This window comes from Lacerta agilis, chromosome 6 (assembly GCF_009819535.1).
Source record: "Lacerta agilis isolate rLacAgi1 chromosome 6, rLacAgi1.pri, whole genome shotgun sequence".
Classification (NCBI taxonomy): domain Eukaryota; kingdom Metazoa; phylum Chordata; class Lepidosauria; order Squamata; family Lacertidae; genus Lacerta; species Lacerta agilis.
In genome coordinates this window covers 73639729-73653229 of record NC_046317.1, presented here as the reverse complement: position 1 = coordinate 73653229, position 13501 = coordinate 73639729, and the positions used below count along the sequence as shown (strand labels likewise).

At 44.0% G+C, this 13501-nt stretch overlaps 1 long non-coding RNA gene across 1 annotated transcript; it reads right to left on the bottom strand.

The window, feature by feature from the left end:
• Positions 1-5354: 5354 nt before the first annotated feature.
• Positions 5355-6929, bottom strand: LOC117048943. Its single transcript, XR_004426895.1, has 2 exons — positions 6788-6929; positions 5355-5741 (listed from the first exon to the last, which is right to left on the bottom strand). It is a non-coding gene; the product is annotated as an uncharacterized LOC117048943 (long non-coding RNA).
• Positions 6930-13501: the final 6572 nt, after the last annotated feature.

The window sequence follows — 13501 nt, the reverse complement described above, 5'->3', positions numbered from 1 at the left end:
TTCCAGCTCTTTCCCATTTGACTTTATTGCAGCTGGTTTGCAAGGAGCAATTCAAGGACACTGCCAGTCAGCTTCTGAGCAGCCAGCCAGCAACTAAATACCTCCAAAGAAAAACTGGGAAGAGAGAGAGGCAGGCTTGCATGCTCTGGTGTGTCAGGATGTGAATGAGAGCAAAGCATTTCTAGACCAAACATATCTCCGAAATAGCCTCCAGCTTCAACTGTGCTTTGCTGAACAAAAAGACCTGCAGGCATTTGAAGATTGCTCTGTGCAAACTATGAACTGAATTGGATTGGGTTGTAGCAATCCCAAAATTGGCAGGCATTAGCCATATGAATAGGGAGACCATGCATACAGAGGGCGGTCTTCTATTTGAAGGGCCTTCAGAGGAAAGACATCATCTGGGTTGAAGTGTTGCCCATTTCAAGGCTGGTTCAAAGATAAAGAAATCTTTAAGAAGAGAGAGCAGCAGGCAAGGCAGGATTGAGGTATTTAGGAGTTGTGGTGCAATTCCCCAAATAGGGTCCCCTTCTCCCAGAAACGGAACACATGGAATAAGCCAGGTATCACAAAATAAGTCATGTGGTGTTTCCAAAAAAAAAGTTACAGCATAAGCTTTTGTGGACTAACAAAAAAATTATTGAGCCTGTAGAGCAGGCATTGCCAAACTTGGCCCTCCAGCTGTTTTGGGACTACAGCTCCCATCATCCCTAAACTAACAGGACCAGTGGTCGGGGATGATGGGAATTGTAGTCCCAAAACAGCTGGAGGGCCAAGTTTGGCCATGCCTGCTGTAGAGGCTCAAAAAACATTTTGCCAAACTTGATTTTAAAAACCTTGAGCATGTGTAGTTCACATTTTTAAATCACTCACTTAAGTCATTGTTTTTGCTCACTTCATCCCTTGGGCCAGTCACCAACTCTCAGCCTATCCTACTGCACATGGCTGTTGTGGAGATATATAAGAAAGTATAAAATTTCTGCCAAGGGAGCAATTTGTGCTTGCAGGCATCAAATTTTTGTTCCTTGAACCAGAGTGCTGCATGTTTGTAATATTAAACACCAAATTAGCACAGCTAATTGGCTTCAACCAATCTTAATCTGGCCTGATTATTGCACTTTCTAGATGCGTAAATCCTGCTTGTGTTTGATGGTGCTTGCTCCCAAAGTACAGAGGACTGATTCCTAAGGAGCTATTTTAGACCAGTAACCAGTAGGGATGGAAGGCTAAGGAAAGCAGGGTGTTGTTTTCATTTCCCCAACTCACACCTCTTACCAGTCCTGTGCACTCCTTGAATGCTTTTGCCTGGCTGGAGGAGACATGCACACCCCTTTGTTTTTTGTGTGGTGGTAACGTAGCTTACTATACAAAGTTAAGAGTCACATCTGTTGCCGCAAACTGGCATGCATGGAAGTTTTCACCATAAGGGAATGAGAACTAAAAAAAATACCCTCTCTCCCTTGGCTAGATTTGCTTTTTAAAAGCCCACAGCAATTGTGCAGATCAATGCTTAATACGTTATTGAAAATGTAGCCAGCCAACTACCATTTGGCTTGACCAGACTGCAATTCATTCTCCTATACATCTCTGGCTTCTGTACGAGTGCATGGTAGGGGGAAGGGGCAACAAGAGAAATGACCGGGGGAGACAAAAAGCCCCATGTGTATCAACCCAGTGGTTCTTAGTGGAGCAGAGGAGTCTTGCTTTTAAAGGTCTCTGAAATGCGCTCTGCCTTTCTTGAACTCCGCTCGGTTTCACAGTGCAAAGCCTTAACGCAGCACCGTGGTCCTCTATTAAAAGTGCAGCAGCCAGAATTGCAGCTTCTGTGACTGGAAGACGGCGTGCTAATGGATCTTTGGAAAGACAATAATGTAAAATGTATGAAACGCCTGCCTGCTCAGTGGCATCAAGCTTTTGGAGTGACGCATATATTCTCCTTGTGGCAAGAGGGACCTAGGGCACTTAAAAGAGCGTGGAATTAAAGTAGACAAGGTTCTAAATAAAAACACTTAAGATGGCAGGCGGGGAATCCTTAAAGCAGGGATGGAGAAGCTCTGCAGATGCAGCTGGACTGTAGCTCCCATCATTCCTGATTGATGGCCATGCTACATGGGTGTGATGGGAGGAGGCTTAACAGCTTCTGGAGGAACCATCCCTGGCTTTAAAGCGTTTCTCCCTTAAGAGTTGACCTTAAGCCAGGAGTGAGTAGAGGCTGATCTAGAGCTTCTAAACAGAAAACTGCAGAATCAGTGTAGGCCATGGGTAGGCAAACTAAGGCCCGGGTGCCAGATCTGGCCCAATCACCTTCTAAATCCGGCCTGCGGACTGTCCGGGAATCAGCGTTGTTTTTACATGAGTAGAATGTGTCCTTCTATTTAAAATGCATCTCTGGGTTATTTGTGGGGCATAGGAATTCGTTCATATATTTTTCCCCAAAATATATGGCCCCCCCACAAGGTCTGAGGGAAAGTGGACTGGCCCCCTGCTGGAAACGTTTGCTGACCCCTGGTCTAGGCTCATCCAGCTGTTGTCTCCAGGATTCAGTTTGCATCTTTCAGCACAAGGTTTCCCAAACTTGGGTCTCCAGCCGTTTTAGGACTACAAATCCCATCATCCCTAGCTATCAGGACCAGTGGTCAGGGATGGTGGGAACTGTAGTCTGAAAACAGCTGGATACCCATTTGGGAAGCCCTGTGATCTTTGGATGAAGGGTGGTATGCAAATTTAAGTAATTAATTAATTATGCCATTTCTATGCTCTGTTTCCTTCCTACACACACACACACACACACACACACACACACACACACACACACACATTGATTGCTTGGAGAACTTAATTGCAAAATTCCAATTTTTTAGGATGGTTGTTTCTATTCTTCTATTGTTCCAGAAAATATACATTTGATAGATTTTCCTTTAAATGCAAACTGAATCAAATCTCTCCCCCACCCCTAGTCCTCCCTCTCTCATGGATATATAAAGGTAAAGGTAAAGGGACCCCTGACCATCAGGTCCAGTCGTGTCCGACTCTGGGGTTGCGGCGCTCATCTCGCTCTATAGGCCAAGGGAGCCGGCGTTTGTCCGCAGACAGCTTCCGGGTCATGTGGCCAGCATGACAAAGCTGCTTCTGGTGAGCCAGAGCAGCACACGGAAACGCCGTTTACCTTCCCGCTGGAGCGGTCCCTATTTATCTACTTGCACTTTGACATGCTTTCGAACTGCTAGGTGGGCAGGAGCTGGGACCGAGCAACAGGAGCTCACCCTGTGGCAGGGATTCGAACCACCGACCTTCTGATCAGCAAGCCCTAGACTCTGTGGTTTAACTCACAGCGCCACCTGGGTCCCTGGATATATAAAGATGCCTTATTGACAAAAAGTGTGAGTTTTAATGGAGAAAAGTCAGTATTGCAGGAGATATGCCAGCTCCCACATTTAATAAGCACAGGGGGGTGGGGTGGGGGAATTTCACTTTCAAGAAATCAGTTCCTCTAACCAGAGGCATTTTCTGTTCCTTTGACAGTTTCTTGGTAGGAAGTTACTTGTATCGTGCTTTGCAGAGCCCCTATAGGGGATAAAGGATAGACTGGCATTGATGATTGAATCTCCTCTGTCAAGTTAGAATCTCCTGGACCTATGGATTTTAATTCCCACAATGCCTAAAAGGCATCCATTTTTAATAACGGCAAAGAAAGTGGTGCCAGAAGGGATATATTTCTTATTTGTGTTTATTAGTATTGAGACTTTCATGACAGATGCTGAAATTGCATTCCATTTAATATCAAGAGGAGGAATGTTCTGTAACTTAAAAGAGACCACCTTGCTTTGAGGTGATCAGCAGAAAGTGAGCTCGTTCATCTACCAAATACAAGTTTCACTGAGGGTAGACAGCTTCTGTTCTCTTCCTCATGCCTACAAAAGTCATACCAACACTGGGTTGCCAACTTTTCAAACTGCCCCATGCAGCTACGCTTTTGGAGGTGGTTTGATATGCGGCAACTAGAAGAGGGTTAAATCTTATCTTGATGCTGCTTTAAAAAAAACCTTCATTTGTTAATTTCTACAGATCAAAAGAACTGCTAGAGGGTGTCAGGGGGTCTGGCCCCACCAACCTGTCGAAGTGGCCTTTGTTGGCAGCGGGAGGTCAGGATGTAACCCACTGACTGGATCCAGTTCCCCAGCCCTGGTTAAAAGAAGAAGAAGAAACCTCCATTTACATGGTAAAGCCAAGTTCAGCAAGTTCAAGGGTGAGCCCCTTGGAACTGTTGGCCGATGGCCGTCTAGACCTGGTATTTCAGCTTTAAAATTGTACCACATTGCGAGCCGACTTAATTTGCAGTTTCTAAAACAATACATGGACATCAATGTAGCTACCCTTTGGAATTTACACTTCTCCACTAATTCTATTATTAGGTTTTAAAATAAAGTGAACAGGTTATTTAACTGGCTAGAATTACGCCACAGCCAGCTGTTTCAGCATTTTGTATTTAAATATAGTTCTTCTAATTTTAGGTTGAGATAGCTGGTTCCCACAGGCTGGAACTAAATGCAATTGGATGAGTTGTTTCTTTAAAAGAATGAAAGTGAGGGTCACAAACGACAGGGTATTTCCTTCCACTCCTTGTTCTGACAGTTCAAATCACTATTCTATTTTTAAGGGTGTCCAAGTGCAGTGGAGAACAGAGCCCCATCGACCGATGGGAGCTGTAGTTCTGCAACATCTGGAGGACCACTTTTGACCTAAGTAGACTGGGGGATGGATGATGCTTCCTTAGGGCAAGAGGCACTGTTGTCCATATTATAATGGCAGGCTCACTTTCATAAACCTTGACCTAAAAAGGAAATGAGACCAGAGTGCTTACAGCAGGGATGGGGAACCCATGGCCCTCCAGATGTTTAATTACAGCTCTCGTTATACCCATCTTGCTGGCTGGGTCTGAGGCCAGCAGATCCCTATAACAGACCGCCATCCAAATACAGCTGCAATCCTGTTCACACTTATTTGGAACTATGCCCTGCTAAACTCAACAGGACTTCTGCCTAAATATACATATGATTGCTCTGTAAATTGCTCCACCATGATTGCTCCACCCTGATTGCTCCACCATGGACATCAGTCCAGGTTTTTCTCCCTCCTTCCCTCCCTCATCCACACCCTTTCCCCCTCAACATTCGGCTTGATGGTTTTTTTTGAAGAACTCAACATCTTGCTCATAATTTTGTAACATTTTGAGTGGTCTGAATGAAAGAACTGCCCAACATGATTTTTAAATGCTTCCAACATGCCAACCAAAAGAGCGTCCCAAGCTTTCCCAGTGTAAAAGTGGAGACAAACAAGAAAATGATATTTTATGATGGGTCACTAAGATCTTTAATAAAATATACCATATGCATCCCATGCATAAATATAAAATTACTATTGTACATGCTTTTTGATGATCTTGTTGCATAACAGTTTTCCTTAGCATATTTAACTGGCATCTAATATCAAGTACATTTTGCTACCCAACGATATTGAGGGGCAAATGGGTACTCCTGTATTCAAGTATCTGTAGCATCCTTCTTCAGCAATTTCTTCTCACAACAATGAGCAAAGTGTGGACCACAAATGACCCCGTTTGCTTATTAAGAATGGAAGACGATGGCTCTGATTTTCATGGCTAATGTATTCATGTCCATCATTGTGTTTCTCTTGGAGCCAGCATGAGGTGTGATCTGATGTATTGCACTGTAGTCTCTTGGCTTGAAAGGAATTGGGCAAAACAGCTGCTTTCAAGACTGTTTCTTTAAAACCGAGCTACACGGAAGGTGGTTAAACACTTTACACATACAGACATTTTTTAAGGTGCCCAGTCCCCTATTTAGGTCAGTAGGGTTGGTGTTTCTACACGTAGGAATAGGCATTTGCACACACATTAAGCAAAACATGAATTCAGAAACTTTACACACCATCTTATGAACATGTATGATGACCAGAAGCCTATGTTATTGGCTCATCTTTATGCACTGAAATCTTTCATAGCTGCTTTGAACAATCTGGGCCTTCAGGATCAAAGTAGACATGGTATCAAATGTGTATCTACATTTGAACAGCAGGTTATAGAAAATGCAAAAAGCTGCTGTGAGGTTGGGAGACAGGAGTTTAACACTTTCTTTGGAAAGTTCAAAATGGCTCCTTCAAAGCTGCAAATTGCTTTGGAAGGAAAGTTCATTATTATTATTATTATTATTATTATTATTATTATTATTATTATTATTTCTATACTGCCCTTCATCCGAGGATCACAGGGCGGTTTACAATATAAAAACACAAAATTGGTGCCCATGGGAGCTTTCTTCCCAATACAAACAGCAGCTTCAGGGGAGTGATTTTAACTTGCATGCTGCAAAGAAACGTTTGATATTGAATCTAGTTTGGACCTAAGGCATCCTTTGGGGTGATCACACACACACACACACACACACACACACATATACGGCCACAATATCAAACAGGAGTTGTGTATTTCCAACAGCCATCACTAATCAAATGCTACACAGGGAGCATTGTTCAGCCCTGCACCACCACTGGAAGAAACTGAAGAAAAGTTAAAAAGCAGAAGACATGTCTGCTTATTTACTATGCATTTCGTTTCCTCCCAGATGCTCAGATCACAATGCTTTTCTAAGGGGACAGTTCACGTGTTTAGTTGATGCACACTCACGAGTGATTCAATTTCACTTTCTTGGTTACACACAGAGAGAAAAACAAAAAAATAAACCGAGGCTGCAGTCCTAAACCTACTTACCAAATGAGCAAGCCCCACTGAATTCAATTCAGACTTACTTCTAGTAGCCCAGTGGTTAGGATTGTGCTGTTAGCATGCTGTCATTTTTAGCAAAGTGAAAATGGGGTGTGGGGACAGAGACAAGCAGCAAAAAAACCATCAGAGGCAAAAAACACAATTGCAGAACCCTGGTTCTTTAGTCATTGCAAAAGATAGCACTCATTTCTGGGGGGGGGGGGGGGCACCCGGCAAAAATTATTAGCAGAAACCTCCATATAAAAGCCACACAGGAAACACCAACTTATTTTTTACTTACATTTAAATCTTGCCTTGCTTTCTTGCTCAGAGCTGAATTAGCTTCACAAACTGTCTCTTAAGTTACAGCGAGAGCTGGTGACTTACCAAAAACACCCAAGCTTCATATCTGAAAGAAATTTAAGTCTGGATCCAACTTTCCCTGCCATTCTAGCTACTATAGTGCCACATACACAGCTAAAATGGATTTGATGTGGTTGCAACACTATGCTCTTGCTAGGGTACGTCCCTTTGAATTCACTGAGGCTTACTTCCACACAAACATGCATCATGGCTGGGTTGTAAATCATTTCTGTTTTGGAAAAGCATGCTGTTGAACCTAAATGCTGGTTTTAAATAAAAGGATTGGGAGGAGAGTACAGAAAGGACCTTGGATATGCTCAGGACCGGTGCTAGGGTTTCTTGCGCCCTAGGCAGACCACCTTCTGGTGCCCCCCGCCGCCCGCCAAAGCCTGCTTTGGCGGGAGGTGGGGGTGGTGGAGAGGCAAGCAGCAGTTTCTCCACTGTAGCGGAGAGCTGCTGCTCGCCCGTCCCGCCCCCCCCCCCGCCGTCCAAGCCTGCCCAGCGCCCCCTCCATTTTGGTGCCCTAGGCAATTGCTTAGTTCGCCTTAATGGACGCGCCGGCCCTGGATATGCTACCCTGCCTTCTCCAGAGAAGCTCACCTGTTGCTGATATTAACAAATTTCCTGCACCAGGCGAAAACCTTTCCAGTTCCCCTTCTAACATCTGCAAGTTTTAATGTTATTATCATTTCTGTTTTATAACTTGCCTTTTGTGGTTTTACAATTTAATGCTTTCTCCCTCATAAATCACCTGAGAAAGATTTATTGAAGGCCGTCGTACAAATTCTGAAAATAAGCATAATAAAATCAGAGCAGGGGACAAATTTGTCTGACTGTCAGATGACGTACAATGGCCAGTTTGCTAGCTAGCTGCAAATTGGACCAGACAAATGCCGAATTAAGTAAGATTCTTTCAGGTCTCTAATGATTGTGCTCAAACCAATGGATGTTTGACTCTGAATCACTCCAAATCAGTCAATGCTCCCCATGTGGCCCTTTCAGGTTGAATTTTCCATCTCAGCAGTAAGAGTATCTGTAAACATTCCATAGCATCACATAAGCTCAGTTAAAGGGCAATGTTTTGGTCTCTCTGGTGTTTTAAGAACCTGTGCCATCGTAGCAGCCCAATCACTGATAAGGGGCAGCTCACTAACTCAATTGGCTTATGCACGCCTGTGTTCAAGTTTAAGCCTAATCATAATCATGAATATTTGCTATTCTGCAAATATTATCAGTTCTCTCCCCCCCACACACACTTCTGATTACCCAACAAACCTAGATAAAGGACGTATGTGGTCCTCTTTGTTCAGTTATGCCAAAGGTGAACTGCTTGCATTTGTTCATGAAAACGCAGCCATAGTGCTCAAAGCTCTTATGCTGATGGAAGGAGAGGAACTAAAGCAATTTTCATCATTATAAAGAAGAATGGCAATGGCATTCTGAACTCTAGCGCTTGCCCTGATCGGTTCTAATCTTGGAAAGGAAAGGCTCCGAGATCATTAGATCAGCCCTCAGTTATCAATATTGCAGCTTAATGCAGTTTTTGGCAACTCAGGCCACGGAAGCTTGAATTCCTCTGACACTTCTCACCTCTTCCCTCTTCTTAGCACTCACAGCTCTGGGAGGAGGCATTAGCTTGCCTGCTCATGACGCCTGGGGATCTAGGAAGGCCACTCGTTGGAAACCACTGAGATTTCCTCCCCACCTTTGTTTTGTTAAAGGGTAGACCAGCCTTCCCCAACCTGCCGCACTCCAGATGTTTTGGACTGCATCACAGCCCCGTCACAGGAATCGCCAATCACACACTATTGTCACTTGATGGAACCCTGAGCATAAGAAGAGATCTGCCGGATTAGACTAAGAGGTCCAACTAAAACAGGGTCCTATTTCCCACTGTAACTAGTCAGGCGCCCCTGGGAAGCCCACAAGCAGCAGATTTTCTAGTTGGTGGCAGGCAATAATCATGCTTTAATAGAACATCAAGTCCATTGACCTCAATATTGTCTACACTGACTGGCAGCAGCTCTTCTGGCAGGCTTCTCTCCCAGCCTAGCTGAACTGGAAATACTGGAAATTGAACCTAGGATCTTCTGCCATGCAAAGCAGATGTCCTGCTACTGAGGAAAGTTTTTAATGTTTGATGTTTTATTATGTTTCTCTATACAGTGGTACCACGAGTTACAGACGCTTCAGGTTACAGATGCTTCAGGTTACAAACTCGGCTAACCAGGAAGTGGTTGCTCCAGGTTAAGAACGGAAATCGTGCGGTAGCGGTGCAGCGGCAGCTGCAGGCCCCATTAGCGAAAGCACGCCTCAGGTTAAGAACCATTTCAAGTTAAGAACGGACCTCTGGAACGAATTAAGTTCTTAACCTGGGGTGCCACTGTATGCTGGAAGCTGCCCAGAGTGGCTGGGGCAACCCAGTCGGGTGGGCAGGGTACAAACAATAAAATTTATTATTATTATTACTACTACTACTATGTTGCTTCACTGTTGCTTGCCGCCACCACCTGGCACCCAAAGGCACACCTCTCACCATAAGGGGAAAGGTAACACTTGTTTGTGAGGGACTGGGAAATATGTGGAGGTATTTTGAGGAACAAGGGGCTAAAGGTTTAAGGCATTCATTTGTTTAGGGCAGGAGTGAGAGACCTGTGGCCCCTTCAGATGCTGCAGGACTACAACTCCCATCAACCACAGCCAGCATGGCCGGTGGTCAGTCAGGGATGATGGGAGTTGTAGTCCACCAACACGTGGAGGGCCAAAAATTCCTCATCCCTGGTTTAGGGAAGGAAAGCTTCCTTCCCATTTCCAGGATTGTCTACAGGTGCAAAGCAATGACAAAGAACATGCCATCTTTGCTGTCCAGAGGCAACCTAATTTACCGCAACACATATATACGCATTTGCTCCAGGAGCTAAAAGGAAAAGCAAGAAATGGTGTGCCTTTCGCTTGGAGGGGACAGGCTTCCTCCTCCTTTACAATGATCAATATTGTCACAGTCCCCTGCGTTATCTTTCCACATGCAACCTTTTCTTTCTTTGTGCAGCCTTGCAAGTGATTTCACAACAGTTGCTACCCCATAAAAAAAAGTGTTGCTGCCTAGTTTCATTTGTAGCACATCAGCAGCAGTAGAGAAAAAGACAATAAACCAACCCTTTCCCATTTACCAAAGCATCTCTTGGCTGGTTGCCTGGAGACCATTTTTAATTGCTATAGGCAGCAAGGCAAGTGCCTGTTTTGAAGGACTGCTTCTGTGCTGGTGGAGGAGGAGATGGATGAGCAGAATCACTTCTACTACTACTACTACGGAGCTCTGCCACTGAATCGGGACAACAGAAACTTCCTTAGTTATCGTAAGTTGAGTTCATGGCCATTTGCTTTTTGATGCTGAAAGGCAAGTGATTGTGGCAGAAGAAGTTTGATTACAAAGCAACCGGCACTGGAGAGAGTTCTAGTTACGGTATATTGAGGTCAAGCGGCATACCTCTCCAAGCCATGGCACTGAGCACACAACTAGACATGAAGTGGGAAATCTGTGATGATGGATCTTCCATTTTTAAAGTTAATAGTGGCTCCAGGGCCTCTTAAACGTGGAGTCAAACCAGCCATTTCCCAAAGTTATTACAGGTCCTTGGAGGGAAGATCTACAAGTACGAAGTGGTAGCCAAGTTAATAGTGGACAAGCTTTGTTATTAGATTCATTACGACTGTGTTAATTGGGCAATTACAAAAGGCGTCCACTAAATTGCCTGCTTCGGTATCACTCAGCAGGGACTATGCAAGCCTTCTAACTACTATTGGTGCCTGCTTTCTCTCAAGATGCTGTACACCAGAAATGCACTGGGGGGCGGGGAATACATAGCACGCTCACAGCAATTGCTTCTCTGAAGCCATTTGGAGGGTGTCTGAATTGGCCCCGATAGAGGAAGGGATTTCTAAGAAGAACATACCAAATAAGCCAGCATTACAAACGGGCACTGAAAGCCATTCCCAAGCCATTCCAGACAAAAACAGCCCAAGGCTCTGGCGAGTCGTGATAATATGGATATAATTCAGCCAGGCTCATGCAGGTGCTCAAGCCAGATGTAATAAACGGGGGGGGGGGCCTTTTATCTCTCAGCCGGAGGTGCTTTAAGAAGTTGGCCGTCTTCCTTACTGAGCCCGAGCAGATGAAAGGCAGAAGCCTGAGGCTAACAAAGCACTATGGACTTCTCCAGAGAAAAAATGAAGAGGCGTTTCCCCACTCCTTCCTCTCTCTCCCCCCTCTCTCTCTCACACACACACCATGGTTGGACTTATCTACACATCCTTCCCCATAGGATTCTGCAGCATTTGTCACGGAGAATGAGGCTGGCAACAGCAGTAGCACTAGGTTGAAGGCCTACACAGGACAACAACACTACAGAACCCTGATCAAACTCGTGCTTTGTTTAATAACAGGAGGACATGTCTACAGTTTAGCCATGAAAGATCTACTAATGCCATTATATATAAAGCATAACTTCAAAAAAATCTCATACGCTGACATAAGTAATGACCTTCGACCTTGGGTTCCCAGATGTTGATGGACTACAACCCCTATCATCCTTGACTATTGACTAAACTGGCTGAGGATGATGGGGGCTGTAGTCCAGCAACATCCAGGGACCGAAGGTTGAAGAACACTGTACTAGTTTGGGATAGTTCCAGCGATCTTGCTGTAGTCCATAGCATCTGAAGAGCAGCATGTTGCCTACCTCTGATGGAAGAGACAGGGTCTTTCTGGTGGTGGTGCCCATAATTTGGAACTATTAGCCTACGTGTTGTCTTTGTATTGTTGTGATTAGTTCTTATTGCAACACAGGGGTTTGTTTTTGGTTCATAATTTGGAACAGGCACCTGAGAAAATTGGCCTTCAGCAGACACCAAATGCTGTTTTAATTAAACAGACCTTCCCTGGGTACATTTTAATGCTTTTAAGATTTTGATATCGATATTTGTGTTGCAGGTTTTTTGTGACGATGATGTTGTTGTTGCTGTTGTTATTGTTTATGTATTGTTCTTGTGAGCTGTACTGAAGGAATTTTTAGGGAAATGCAATAAAGACACTATCTTTCTCTCTCTCCCGTTCCCGCCCCCTCACAATGCCAATGACAGCAATCTCTCACGTTGAATGTAATCGTCCTCTAGAAAGGACTCTATGAATTGAAAACAGAGGTATTGTATGTACCTTTGTCATCCATGAAAATATTTTTTTAAAGAAACAAATTACAGTGTGTGTGTGTGTGTGTGTGTGTGTGTAGTGTTGGCACTTTTGAGAACTAGTTTCTCCATTTTCCATTCTTTTTGCAATTTGCATAAGGGCCATTTCACACACACGTGGCAGGGAACTTAGCTTTCTCAGCAATTCTACAGTCAACAGGAATCAGCACCCAATTCCAGCTGTATTGTATTGCATATTTCCAAATACTTACAGTACTGTATATTTTAAGGGCTACTAGACCGATGCAACATGTGACTTCCAGTAAGAGAAATGCTCAATAAGGGTGTGTGTTGGGTTGGTAGGTTTCTCTCTCTCTCTCTCTCCACATTTTGTGGTGATGTAACAACCAGAGGTTGTGTGGGGTAGAGAGAGATTATAAATAATGGAAGGCAACTCAGCAGGCATTCTTTGTTTTACGCTTCACAAAGTGGCATCTTAAACAGCCCGAGAGACTGTGTCGGGAAAGTAAATAGGAATTTGGCTTGTAATCTTCTAGAGGGTGCTGAAATGATATTAGCAAATAACTGGGGGGACGACCCAATGTAATGCACACACCCCTCTGTGTCAGAAAACGAACAAATTAACTGCTTTAATTAAAATGAGATCCGGTAGTGCTGAGCTGATTTTTGTTTTGGAAGACAGGGGGAAACAGCTTGATTCAAATGAGAAGCATCCAAGAATGAATGTACTTATACATGTTTTATGAAATGTTGCCAGCTTAATGAGTAGGTTTTATATGCATAGGTCCTGGCTGCAGGAAGGGTTAAAGGTCTATGTCCTGTATGATATGTCTCTGAATGTGCATGTTATACACTACACGATTTACTTAATGTTACTTTTAAACACATTCTTCATCAGATCATTGTTCCACCTAGCTCAGTATGCTCTCACTGACTGGCAGCAGCTATGCGAGGTTTCAGAAAGGACTCTTTCCCAGTCCGAACAGGAGGTGCCAGGGCAATTTGCCCACTGAAAAACACGGCCCGTTCCACTGAGCTAGGGAATTCTGGCATGTTTGTTAAGCATTCTTTATTTATCAGAAAGAGCCGTAATTCTGGCGTTTTGAAAAAAACGTGCAAAGACTCGCTTACATATTTATAAATGCATTGCAT